Below are 14,120 nucleotides of genomic sequence, written 5' to 3'. Positions count from 1 at the left end.
CTCAAAGCGACCCACTAAGACCGCGACATGTTTAATGGCTAAAGTTGATGTGGGCTGGCTTTGGCATCGCCGTTTAGCTCATGTCAATATGAGATCTTTGCAAAGTCTTCTGACAGGGGACCATATTCGTGGACTAAAAAATGTGAGTTTTGCTAAAGATCGTGTTTGCAGTGCCTGCATTGAAGGAAAGATTCATGAAACGGCTCATCGTCCAACGACTCTTATCTACACTAAGAGGCCATTGGAGCTTCTCTATATGGATCTGTTTGGCCCTCCATCATTTGATAGTCTTGGAGGCAGAAAGTATTGCTTGGTGATTGTTGACGACTACTCAAGATATACCTGGGTATATTTCTTCAAAAAGAAGAGTGAAACTCAACAAACTGTCATCAACTTTGCTAATGAAGCCCAACGTCAACATGAAGCAAAGATCTTGATGATTAGAAGTGACAACAGCATCGAGTTCAAGAACTACACCCTGGATGAGTTTCTAGGTGATGAGGGAATAAAACACCAATATTCTGCACCATATACCCCTCAACAAAACGGCATAGCAGAAAGAAAGAACCGGACCTTGATAGACGCTGCAAGGACAATGATGGCAGAATTCAAATCTCCATATAACTTCTGGGCAGAGGCCATCGACACAGCATGTCATGCGTCCAATCGGCTCTATATCCGCAAAGGCTTGAACAAGACTCCGTATGAGATTCTAACTGGAAACAAATCCAATCTCAAGTACTTCCGGGTATTCGGTTGTAAGTGTTTCATTCTCAAGAAAGGTGCACGTTTAGCTAAATTTGATTCTAGAGCACATGAGGGCATCTTTGCTGGTTATGCTACAAACTCTCATGCTTACCGTGTCCTCAACAAGTCCGCCGGACTCATTGAGGAGACGTGTATCGTGGAGTTTGATGAAAATAATGGCTCCCAAGTGGAGCAAAGTGATCTTTGTGATGTAGGTGATGAAATTCCTCCCCAAGCCATAAGAAGAATGGGGATTGGCCAAATACTCCTCATTGAGGAACCCCTTGTGGCCGAAGGAGAAGGACAATGCTCTACTCAAGTGGAGCCATCACCTCCACAAGCCCCACACGCTTCCGATGAACAAAGAGAAGACTCTCAACAAAATGAACAAGCTCAAGGTCAAGATAAATTGCCCAACAATGACGATGTGTCTCATGATATTCAAGCACTCTCCCAAGACTCTGAACCTGCTCATGATCAAGATCAAGTGCAACCACGAGATCCAGACCAAGTAGAAGCACAAGATCAAGATCAAGAGCAACCACAAATACAAGAACAAACTAGTGAACCTGCTCAAGTCGAAGGACAAGATGATCAGGATACTGTCTCACAATTCCCTTCTGCAGCACCAACAGCCGGTGCCAAGGGAGGCTCAAGATGCAAGGGCAAGCAAAGTAAACAAGTCGATGCTCCCCCGTTATCCAATGAAGAACTCTTGGAGCATCGAGCATCCAAGATTGCGAACAAGCTGAGAGTCAAGTCACATCTTATGAAGAATGTACTTGGCAGTTTGAAAAGGGGAGTATCCACCCGTCAACAGATTTGGAATTATTGTGATCATCACGCGTTTGTTTCGTATTGTGAACCTCAACAGGTACAGGAAGCGCTCGATGATGAGGATTGGCTTATGGCCATGCATGAAGAACTAACAACTTCGAGTGGATACTCAAATGTCATCGGAGGAACATAATGTCTGGGATTTAGTGCCTAGGCCAACGGAGGAACATAATGTCATCGGGACCAAATGGATATTCAAGAACAAGCAAGATGCCAATGGGATTGTGATTCGAAACAAGGCAAGATTGGTGGCTCAAGGCTACTCCCAAGTCGAGGGTATCGACTACGGTGAAACCTTTGCCCCTGTTGCTCGTCTAGAATCTATTCGCATGTTGCTTGCATTTGCTTCTCATCATAACTTCAAATTACAACAAATGGATGTGAAAAGTGCCTTTCTTAATGGTCCTTTAAATGAGTTGGTCTATGTCAAACAACCCCCGGGATTCGAACATCCCAAGCTCCCCAATCATGTGTACAAACTTAATAAGGCACTCTATGGCCTTAAACAAGCCCCACGTGCGTGGTATGAGTATCTTACTAAGTTGTTACAAGATCGTGGGTTTGAAATTGGGAAGATAGATCCCACTCTTTTTACTAAGAGGGTTAAAGGGGATTTGTTCATATGCCAACTATATGTTGATGATATTATCTTTGGCTCTCCTAACATTTCCCTCAATGAAGAATTTGTTGCACTAATGACTGAGAAATTTGAGATGTCCATGATGGGAGAGTTGAAGTTCTTCCTCGGGTTTGAGATTAAACAAGGCCTAGAAGGGACCTTCATCAAACAAGCCAAGTACACTCAAGACATGCTCAAACGGTTCGAGCTCGAAGATGTCAAACCGGTGAAGTTCCCCATGCCAACAAGATGCAAGCTTGACAGTGATCCCAATGGTAAAGCAGTGGATCAAAAGGTATATCGCTCCATGATTCGATCCCTCCTTTACCTTTGTGCATCTAGACCGGATATTATGTTGAGTGTAGGGATATGTGCACGGTTTCAATCCGCACCAAAAGAAAGTCATTATATGGCTGTTAAGCGAATCTTTCGATATTTGGCTCATACCCCAAACTTTGGTCTTTGGTATCCCAAAGGAGCAAACTTCAATCTAGTTGGCTATTCTGACTCAGATTGGGCAGGAGATTGTGTGGAGAGGAAGTCAACTTCTGGAGGATGCCAATTCCTTGGTCGCTCATTGGTAAGTTGGTCTTCAAAGAAGCAGAATTGCGTCTCTCTATCATCCACTGAAGCTGAGTATGTGGCAGCTGCAAGTTGTTGTGCACAATTGCTATGGATGAGGCAAACTTTAAAGGATTACGGTGTCACTTGTGACAAAGTGCCTCTTCTATGTGACAATCAAAGTGCTATCAAGATTTCCCTCAACCCAGTGCAACATAGCAAAACCAAGCATATTGATATTCGTCATCACTTCATTCGTGAACATATCAAGCTAGGTGATATTGAGGTTCACTTCATCCACACTGAAGAGCAACTTGCAGATATTTTCACTAAGCCTCTAGATGAAGCAAGGTTCCGGGAGTTAAGGCATGAGCTAAATATCATTGATTCAAGTAATGTGGATTGAAGCTAGGCATGTTGCACCTCACTATGCATTCTATCTTGGTCTAGATGTAGGCATGGACATAGGGGGAGTGTTGTTCTCTCAATGAACTTTTCCTCCCCTCATTATGCATAAATCGATCTAGTCTTTCACTTTAGCCATTGTCAAATGGCACTTGTGCTTCAAAGACGAGCATTGGTCATGAACCCAAGGATAATTCTTCGCGGTGTCATACCTTTGTCTCAAACATAGGTGGCCTCGGCCACCGCCCCCCACCTTTCTCTCATATCAGAGAAAGGATATAAAATGACAAGTCAGTATATATTTCTGGTGCTATCTTCTTTTTCCACTTACTTGTCATTTGCCCACGTTCTTCTCTTCTCCTAGGTCCCATTGTGACATCTGCAGCTGTACTACCGCCAGGGGTAGCGGTACTACCGCCAGGACCCCAGCTGTACTACCGCCAGGGGTAGCGGTACTACCGCCAGGACCCCAGCGATACTACCTCTAGGGATAGCTGTACTACCGTCAGGATCCCAATCTACCACGACCTAACTAGGAATTTTTAGGGCTGTCTCAAGGGGAGCGGTACTACCGCCAGGGGGAGCGGTACTACTGCCAGGACCCCAGCGGTACTACCGCTGCATCCAGCGGTACTACCGCCAGGACCACAGCGGTACTACCGCTGGCCCGTACCCTTTGGGCTATATAAAGGAGGGGGAGCCCGTTTTTCCCTGCCTCTTTCTTCTTCCTCGCGGCTCCTCCCACCCCAACCCCGAAATCCCCCTATTTTGATCTCTATTCGTGGAGCCCCTTCTCTCCGTTGAATTGGAGGATTTGCTCCACTTCTCCTTCCTCCTCCAAGTGCCATGGACCCCGGTAAAGCTCCTCCCCTTCTTCTCTTGGTTGGTGTTCTTGATCTAGGGTTAGGAGCATTGGTGGTTTGGATCCATGTCTTTGATATTGTGCCTTGTTCTTGGATGGCATGAAGGAGATATTTGAGGGGAGTGTAGGTCCTATGAATCTTTGCTGTTTATTTTGCCATGCCCTAGGATTTACATGTTTTAGATCAAGCACTTGAACTATGTTTGGATTAGATCTAGAACTTGCTCTCTCTTGACTAGGCATGTGCTTATTTAGATGGTACTTGTGATCCTCATGTGATTAGGGCTGTGGTGGAGTTCTTAGTGTTCATACACAGCCCATGCCCCTCGTAAAATTTGTGTAGCCATATCTATGGGGTCTATTTTTATTACAGATCTGAAAATCAAACCCCAGCGGTACTACCGCCAGGGGTAGCGGTACCACCGCCAGGACCCCAGCGGTACTACCGCCAGGAGGATTCTCTGTGTATTCTTTTCATGTGCTTGGCAATGTGTGTTTACTTTTCTGCCTTCTCTTGTTCATTGCCTTGACTCCTTTTGTCGCTCTTTTTCGGTGTGTGTTTTGTGTCACAGGTGGTGCTCGCCGCTCGAACCCCCCACGAGACACACAGTCAAAGCATTATCGCAACCCAGAGGCTCCAGAGGGCTCCGCCACTTCAGGTCTGCAACCCAAAAAGCAGGCCTTCAAGAAGACCGCTCACAAGGACAAGGGGCTCAACGTTCGCACCATGCCCCCTAAGGATTTTCTGCGGTTCCGCACCCAAAAACCACTATCTCCAAGAGCGGGTTGTGATCAAGAATGTCGAGCATGTGTGGACAAGGGATCACTGCAGGATCTACCATGATATCATCAACCATTTCAAGAAGAACTTTGTCCCCGTTCAGTGGATTGACCTGGCTCACCTTCAGCGGAACATAGACTACTTTGGTGATGCCCTCTCTCTGATTGACAAACTGGGCATCAAGGAAATCATCTCTTTCAAGACAGACTTTGACCCCAATGTTGTTGCCCAGTTCTATGTCACAGTTCACTTCTCTCCTGATGACGAGCGCTCCATGGTGTGGATGACTGGGACTCAGAAGATGACCGGTTCCTGGCGTGAATTCATGGCATTCCTCAAGGTTGATTTCCAGGGAGCTGACACTCCACTTGGGTCGCGTCCTCATGCTGCAGCTTCCACTGATAGGGCCTCCGCCAAGGGCAGATTGCAGCTACTCTATGTGAAGAAGGGTGTGCTCCCCAGACATCTGGACATCATGCATCGGATCTTCCGCAACACCCTCTTTCCTCGCATTGGCAACTTCAACGAGGTACATGGCTCTCTGCCTGAGATGCTCTTGCTCTGTGAGGAGGCTATGACTAAGGTGTCTGCCCCTCTTGATATTTCTGATGTGATGTTCACTGAGCTCTAAAACTGCATCATGATGCGCAAGGTTCCCATCTACGGGCCCTACTTGTTTGCTTATATCCGTCAGAAGTGGCAAGACACCTATCCGCAGGAGGAGTTATACATTCAGGCTGACTACATTGTGCATGACCCTGTCAAGCTTTGCGTCAAGGACAAATGGGCCAACCCATCGACTTCCTCTCAGCACATGGACACTGACACAGAGACTGCTGCTGACAGAGGGACCGCCTCTCAGTCCCGCTCTTCTGCCATGCCATCTTGGGCCATAAAGCTGCAGGATAAGATGAAGACTCTCTTCTGTATGCAGGCTAAGGGCCAGTATCAGACGCACGTGGCTCAGAAGGAGAACCGCCAGAGGCACAAGCGTGTCCTGAGGACACTTGATGTGGACATCTCCAGCGGATCAGAGGACGACATCACTCCAGAGGCTGCTTGGATGCGGGCTCAAGGTTACCAGTGGTCTGGCGCTGAGGAGGAAGAGGACAATGGAGAGCAGCAGGACGATCCGGAGGGTACGGACGAGTCTGGCGATGCTGAGGATGAGGAGTAACCACCTGTGGCGTTAGGTGTGCCCCTTTTTGGTGTCTTGTGCCAAAGGGGGAGAGAGTCTAGGAGCTGGATTTGCTTTGAGAGTTGAACTTTGCTTAGCTTTGCTTATCTTTCGTGTTTTGCTTCGAACTTGGTTTGCTTCTATTTTGCTATCTTTCGTGAGACATGAACTTATGTGATATTTATTTCCATCATATGCTGTGAGTCATATGCTCTTTATTTTCATATATCTCTATCTTTTTGTTCTCATATTACTCTCTGTGCAAATCCGGTATTGTCATCAATCCACCAAAAAGGGGGAGATTGTTGGGGCATAGTTTATGCCTAAGTAATTTTGGTGATTCATGACAGTATCGCAAAGGACTAACCGTGTGTATTAAGATTTCAGATAACACACGTCAACGGCACAAGACGACTCGCCCCCTCTTTTGTGGAACAGAAGCACGGTGTTCTCTACGATTCTCTTTATTTGAATCATAGGAAAGCCGTACTATCAAGAGGGGAACCGTAGTGGAAAGGTTTGGGTGAAATCAATCTCGCACGCGCACACTTCACACATTTCCCCCCTTGCCGGCAACTTTGGAGTGGCTCCCGCCGTAGTGTTTCCTTCATCTTTGCAAAGGGTCCCCCAGCGGTAGTACCGCTGGCCCTAGCGGTAGTACCGCTGGAGTGCTAGCGGTAGTACCGCTGCATCTAGCGGTAGTACCGCTAGCTGGCGGTAGTACCGCCCATGGTCAGCGGTAGTACCGCTCCAGGAGCTTAGTACCGCTTGCCTAGCGGTTGTACGTGGACGGACTGGAGTGCCAGCGGTAGTACCGCTGCAGCCAGCGGTAGTACCGCTGGAGTGCTAGCGGTAGTACCGCTCCATCGAGCGGTAGTACCGCTCCATCGAGCGGTAGTACTACTAGGCACGGGCCGTGAGTGGTTAAACGGTTGGATCCCCCCCACTATATAAAGGGTTCTTCTAGCTGTGGAACCCTATCTCTTACCCTCCCAAGCTCCATTGTTGCTCCCTAAGCTCAAAAGTGCCCGATCTCTCTCCCTAGCCAATCAAGCTTGTTGATTCTTTAGGGATTGGTTGAGAAGGCCTAGATCCACACTTCCACCAAGAGAAAATTTGATTCCCCCACCAATCCCTTGCGGATCTTGTTACTCTTGGGTGTTTTGAGCATCCTAGACGGTGGAGGTCACCTCGAAGCCACATTCCATTGTGGTGAAGCTTCGTGGTCTTGTTGGGAGCCTCCAAGCTTTGTGTGGAGTTTGCCCCAACCTTGTTTGTAAAGGTTCGGTCGCCGCCTTCAAGGGCACCTATAGTGGAATCACGGTATCTTGCATCGTGCGAGGGCGTGAGGAGAATACGGTGGCCTTAGTGGCTTATTGGGGAGCATTGTGCCTCCACACCACTCCAACAGAGACGTACTTCCTGTCAAAGGGAAGGAACTTCGGTAACACATCCTCGTCTCCATCGGTTCCACTTGTGGTTATCTCTAACCTTTACTTTGTGTATGCTTATGTTGTCGTCTATCTCTTACTTGTCTTAGTAGCTCTCATTATTAGCTTCATTAGGGTTCACCCCATTGTTGTAATATTTGTGAACCCATATGTTGTTTACCTTAACTTGCTAAGATTAATTAAAAAGTGGTCGTTGCCTATTCACCCCCCTCTAGTCAACCATATCGATCCTTTCAACAAGCTCGAAACTGACAAAACATTGCATTAAATCACTCTTTAACGTGGGTATAATTTCTGGATTGATTACCTTCTGAGAGATTGCATTGAGGAATGGACATAGCTCCACAATGGCTAATCGAACATTTTTCGTTAGAAGCCCCCTCAATGCAACCGGAAGCAGTTGCGTCATAATCACGTGGCTGTCATGAGACTTTAGGTTCTGAAACTTTTTCTCTGACATATTTATTATTCCCTTTATATTGGACGAGAAGCCAGACAGAACCTTCATACCGAGCATGCATTCAAAGAAGATTTCCTTATCTTCTTTGGTAAGAGCATAGCTGGCAAGACCTTCATACTGCTTTGAATGCATGCCGTCTTTTTCGTGCACACGTTGTTGGTCCTCCCGCGCCTCCGGTGTATCTTTTGTCTTCCCATACACGCCCAAGAAGCCTAGCAGGTTCACACAAACATTCTTCGTCACGTGCATCATGTCGATTGCAGAGCGGACCTCTAGGTCTATCCAATAGTGTAGGTCCCAAAATATAGATTTCTTCTTCCACATGGGTGCGTGTTGGGGATATTACCTGTTAAGAACCTGCCCTAGTTGGGCCGGGTCACCGAATCAGGGGATTCATCTGAGCATGGTTCGGGCCTTGGCCTGGCGAGGCCGAAAGTTGTGTGGCGGTTTACAATTTCCGGAAGGTCTCCAAGCTTTGGAAGATGGCGACTTGGAGATCGTAGAGGTCACGATTTGTAGGAAGGAAAGTACCCTTGTCAACCCTAGGGATTCGACCTGTATATAAAGACGAGTCCCAGGGAAGCACAGGGCAGGTTAGAAATCATCGAGTGCTAGGTTTGGCGAGTTACTCCCTCCTTGTAATCGAAACTACATCAATACAACTCAAAGTAGGACGTAGGCTTTTACCTCCTCACGAGGGGCCGAACCTGGGTAAATCACCGTGTCTCTCCTGTTCAACCCCTTTGAGTCGCCACCAAGGTGCGATGGCTCCAGTACTAAGTCCTTTCACGAGGACATTTGCCGTGACAAAACCACGACAGTTGGCGCCCATCGTGGGGCCTACGCATGGTGGAGTTGAGTTCTCAAAGGGAGCCCTACCAGGGTTTGGGAGTTACGCGACGGGGCTCATGACCCGGAGCCGCCGCGGGAAGACCTACATCGACAACCGGCAATGGGGGCCCGAGGCGGATTCGATCGAATCTGGTTACAGGGTCCCCTTCGGCAAGATCAACATCTTCATCGGCATGATCGGATCATCCGTGCCTGAGCTGGACAAATCCACCGACATCGTCGAGCCGGCCAGGTACGTCCGCCCAGTAGTGACGCCAAATCTGACTCGCCCGGTCTTTGTTGGGTTCACGCAGGGATCGGAGGAGCCAGAGCGCTCGGCGTCCCAGGAAACCACACCAGTCAACACTGATGACGAATCATCCATGGGCGATTCAGATTCAATCCGGTCTCTACATGGGGATTGTCTTGGGGCTTGTCGCTGGCCATGGACCCCGAAGTCCTTGACTGAACCCCCCGCCAGATCGCCATTTATATGGCGGGGGCGACTCAACCCTCGCAAAACCCTACAGGAGGCGATGGAACTGGCGAGACGTCTAGAAGCCCGGCCGCTGTCCTGGTGGAATTAGCGGCGGAAATCACAAGGCTGATGGCGACTCCCCTCACGCCAGAAAATCAGGAGGAGATAAACGCGGAACTGGCGAAACTCAGAGAGGCAGTGGCAAAGGCTCATCGGGATGCCGAGGTGGAGTCCGCCAGGATCGAGACTCGGCAAGCTCAAATTGCGACCGAGAGGATTCGCTTAAGTACTGACAACTGGCGGCTCGAAAGACACCAACGCGCGTCCGACGCCGTCCATCAATGGAGACACCAAGGTCGCCTGCCTCACGATCTCAACCGACCCGCCTGTTCAATACTCCGCGAACCCCGGGGGCGGGAGCCGCCCCAGGGGGAGGACCGGGTCAACCGCCTAACCCGCCAGATCAGACAATTGAGGATCGCATTCCCCGATTCCGGACGCATCAAGGCCACTTTTCCAACCTGGTGGACAACGTCCTGGCTGCAACTCGCCATCTGGAATGTCTTCCGATTCACGGCAACACCCCTGCCGAGATAGAAGCAAGGAACGCCATTGAGATGTTGAAGACGGCGGTGGTTCAAAACGCCCAATTTTCACATAGCCTAGATAGGCTGCATTCCACTCCCCAGGCGAGTTACACCAGGAGTCGGCCAGAGGATCAGCCCGCCGTAAACAGCGGGCCGCGACCCGTCCCTCAGGACAACCCGCCTGATCATCAGAACCCGCCGGGCCGGGATCTCCCGAACATCCAAATCGCCCCGGCCCCTCTCGTCGGGAGCGGTGGGCGAGTGGGGGTGCCATGCTTGGCCCCCGCCCTTCGCAACGAAAGAATGCCCAAAGATTTTAAGGGACCAAGAAAGGTGCCTAACTACACCCCGGACCTTGAGCCGACATCGTGGGTCGAAAGTTATGAAATCGCCATGGACATGCTCGACGTGAACGAGGCAGTTTGCGCCAGATACTTCACGATGATGCTCGAGGGGTCAGCACGTACTTGGTTGAAAAACTTACCTCCCAACTCCATCCAGACCTGGGCCGAGTTGAAAGAGCGATTCATCAAAAACTTCCGAGGAACCTGCAAACGACCAATGACGATCGTCAATCTGCAGCACTGCATTCAGCGCCCTGATGAGTCGGCCCACCATTGGTCACGGCGGGTTGCGTAAATTATCCATTCGTCAGATGGTATTACGGCGGCTCAGGCTGTGTTGATCCTCGAGCAGAATTGCCATTATGAACCCTTGGTACAGAAATTGGGGCGACTCAAGCGAAAGGTCCAAGACATGGGAGAGCTGATGGACACCCTCACTAGGTATCCTGAAGCGGATGACACCAAAGATCCCGGTGAGGACGGTAAAGCTAATTCGCCCAAGAAAGGCGAGTCATCCAAAAATCATACCCGGTTCCAGGGACGTAACCGCCACAATCAAGGAGCCAATGGCAAGCGAAGGCAGCAAGAGGAACCCTCGGACTTAGTCGCCAACACCAACACCAACAGTGGAAACCAACGCCAGAAGAAAAACAGGGGATTTAGTTGGAAGAGGTCGCGTAACTATGAAGAGTTACTCAAGGGCCCTTGCCCACACCATGCCATGACAGACGGTCCGACGACTCACTCCTGGTAGAACCGTTTCGTAATGCGGGAGTTTCGGGTGGAGGCGATCAAGAAAAGCCAAAACGATGACCCGGACCAACGGCAGGAGCAGTTTGCTGCACCCAACCAACGACAGAACCCCTTTGGCGGTTTTTCCGAACAGGGGGCTCAGGGAGGCCCACAGCCAAGCAGCGGCCAGTATCCGGTGCACCACCAGCGGCGGTATAACCCGCTAGGAGCTTTTCAGCAACCGCCCCACAAGGGACTCCGCAGGGTCAGGATGACAACGGAGGTTTCCGCAACAATCCCAAACAGTTAAGCAATGGGCAGTATCACGTTTTCACCACCAATGCTTGCAGACGTGATAAAAAGGTGAGCCACCGGGCGTACAGTGTGTCTGAGCTGGCGCTTCCCAGGTACCTCCACTGGTCTGAACAGGTCATATCGTGGAGTAGGGAGGATCACCCGCCAAGAGTTGACAATCCTGGCGATTTAGCGTTGGTCGTGGCTCCCCAAGTTGGGGGATACACCCTATCCAAAGTGCTAATGGATGGTGGCAGCAGCATTAATATCTTGTATTTTGACACTTTCCAAAGGATGAACCTATTGGAAAAGGACCTGATGCCTTCAACCACGGTTTTCCATGGAATCGTCCCAGGCAAGTCGGCATACCCCATAGGCCGAGTCAGACTCACAGTGGCGTTTGGAACGGCGCAGAATTACAGGTCCGAGTCACTGATATTCGAGGTGGTCAAATTGAAAAGCCCCTACCATGCGTTATTTGGGCGGCCGGCTTATGCCCGTTTCATGGCTCGCCCGTGCTATGTTTACCTTAAGCTCAAGATGCCCGGTCCTAAGGGACCCATCACGGTTGATGGGGATAGAAGGATTGCAAAGGAATGTGAAGAAGGGGATGCGGCTTATGCGGAAGTCGCCTGCGCTGCAGAGGAGCTCAAACACCATCGGGCCAATGTTGACCCGGCAGACATGTCACCCCTAAAGAAGCCAACGACAGATGCTGAGTCGCCCCTCAAGTTCAAACCAACGGATGACACTAAAACAATCGATTTCGTTCCCGGGAATTCATCCAAGCAGTTCACCATCAGGACGGGTCTGGATCCCAAATAGGAAAGCGCGCTCATCGAATTCATCCGTGAGAATCGGGACATCTTCGCATGGAAACCTTCTGACATGCCTGGTGTGCCGAGAGAATTCGCTGAGCACCATCTTAATGTTGACCCAAAGGCAAAACCCATCCAGCAGTATCTTCGCAGGTTTAACGAGGAGCGACGCAAGGCGATCGGGGAAGAGGTCGCCCATCTCTTAGCCGCCGGATTCATCGTGGAAGTTTTCCACCCTAAATGGCTGGCTAACCCGGTTTTGGTACTCAAGAAGAACGGTACTTTCCGTATGTGCATTTATTACACGGACCTCAACAGAGCTTGTCCGAAAGATCCTTTCGCTCTTCCCCGCATCGACCAGATCATTGACTCGGTGGCGGGATGTGAACGATTGTGTTTTTTGGACGCCTACTCAGGATATCACCAGATCAAGATGGCCGTGGAGGATCAAGAGAAAACAGCTTTTATAACCCCCTTTGGGGCTTTTTGCTGTGTGTCCATGCCTTTTGGACTCAAGAGTGCGGGGGCGACTTATCAGCGCCGCATCCAGAATTGCCTCCGCAGCCAAATCGGTCGCAACGTCCACGCCTATGTCGACGATATTGTGATCAAAACCCGCCAGGGGGAGACGCTACTGGAGGATCTCAAGGAAACTTTCGATAATCTACGGGTATATCAGATGAAGCTAAATCCCACCAAGTGTATTTTTGGTGTTCCTGCAGGGAAATTGTTGGGCTTCCTGGTGTCTGAGCGTGGCATTGAAGCTAACCCGGACAAAATCGAAGCAGTTACATCCCTTGGAAGGCCGGCAAACGTTAATCAAGTTCAACGACTAGCGGGTCGCATTGCGGCTCTAAGTCGCTTCGTAAGTCGCCTGGGTGAAAAGGCGATTCCTCTTTATCAGTTACTAAAGAAATCTGACCGGTTTGTTTGGACAAATGAGGCAGATGAGGCGCTCGAAGCCTTGAAACGACAATTGGTTAACCCGCCGGTCCTGGCCGCCCCGACTGAGAAAGAGCCCATGCTTCTGTATATTGCGGCAAATTCCAAAGCAGTAAGTGTGGCAGTGGTCGTTGAAAGAAAGGAGGAAGGGAAGGAGTACCCAGTGCAACGCCTGGTGTATTTTATCAGCGAAGTGCTAACCCTTTCCAAGCAACGGTACCCACACTGGCAGAAGTTAGTGTATGGGATGTTTATGGCTAGTCGGAAACTTAAGCATTATTTCCAAGAACACCCTATCACAGTGGTTAGCTCTGCCCCCCTTGGGGACATCATCCAGAATCGGGAGGCAACAGGGCGGATTGCCAAGTGGGCGATTGAACTTGGTCCGCATCACGTGCAGTACACCCCCCGCACAGCCATCAAGTCTCAGGCCTTAGTTGATTTCGTCAATGACTGCACGGAGTTGCAGGCTTCGGAAGACAGGCCTTATTTTACTTACTGGACTATTTATTTTGATGCATCTAGACAGCTGGAAGGCTCGGGGGCTGGTGTGGTATTGGTATCCCCTCAAGGAGATAAATTCTGTTATGTCCTCCGACTATGTTTCCGTGCACTAACGATGCTGCGGAATACGAAGCTTTGCTTCACGGCTTGCGACTCGCCAATGAGATGAATCTAACGCGAGTCAGGTGTTTTGGCGACTCTGATTTGGTGGCGCAGCAAGTTTCGGGTACCTGGGATTCTCGGGACCCCATGATGGCGGCTTACAGAAGAGCTGTGTCTGACGTGGCGGGTCATTTTCATGGTTATCACGTTGACCACATTGATCGGCGCCTCAACGAGGCGGCTGACGCCCTTTCACGTCTTGGTTCCCAGCGAAAGCCAGTTCCTCCCAATGTTTTTCTGGATATTTTGCATAAACCATCCGTGATTTTACCATCGGAGGAGGAGTTGGCAATACCAGATCCTGAGTCTTAGCTCGTGGCGGCTCTCCACGTCACGCCGGATTGGGTTCTTCCCTATCTGGCTTATCTCGCCCGAGGCGAGTTACCAACAGACGAAGTTTCGGCCCGTCAAATCGTTCGGCGCAGCAAATCCATGGTGATCATCAATGGCGAGTTATATAAGCGGAGCACCTCTGGAGTTTTTCAACGATGCGTTTCCTCCGAAGAAGGATGCATAATCTTAAATGAA

The sequence above is a fragment of the Hordeum vulgare genome, chromosome 5H, assembly GCF_904849725.1.
Source record: "Hordeum vulgare subsp. vulgare chromosome 5H, MorexV3_pseudomolecules_assembly, whole genome shotgun sequence".
NCBI classification, from domain to species: domain Eukaryota; kingdom Viridiplantae; phylum Streptophyta; class Magnoliopsida; order Poales; family Poaceae; genus Hordeum; species Hordeum vulgare.
The sequence above is the reverse complement of the archived record's forward strand: the minus strand, read 5'-3'. Positions refer to the sequence as shown.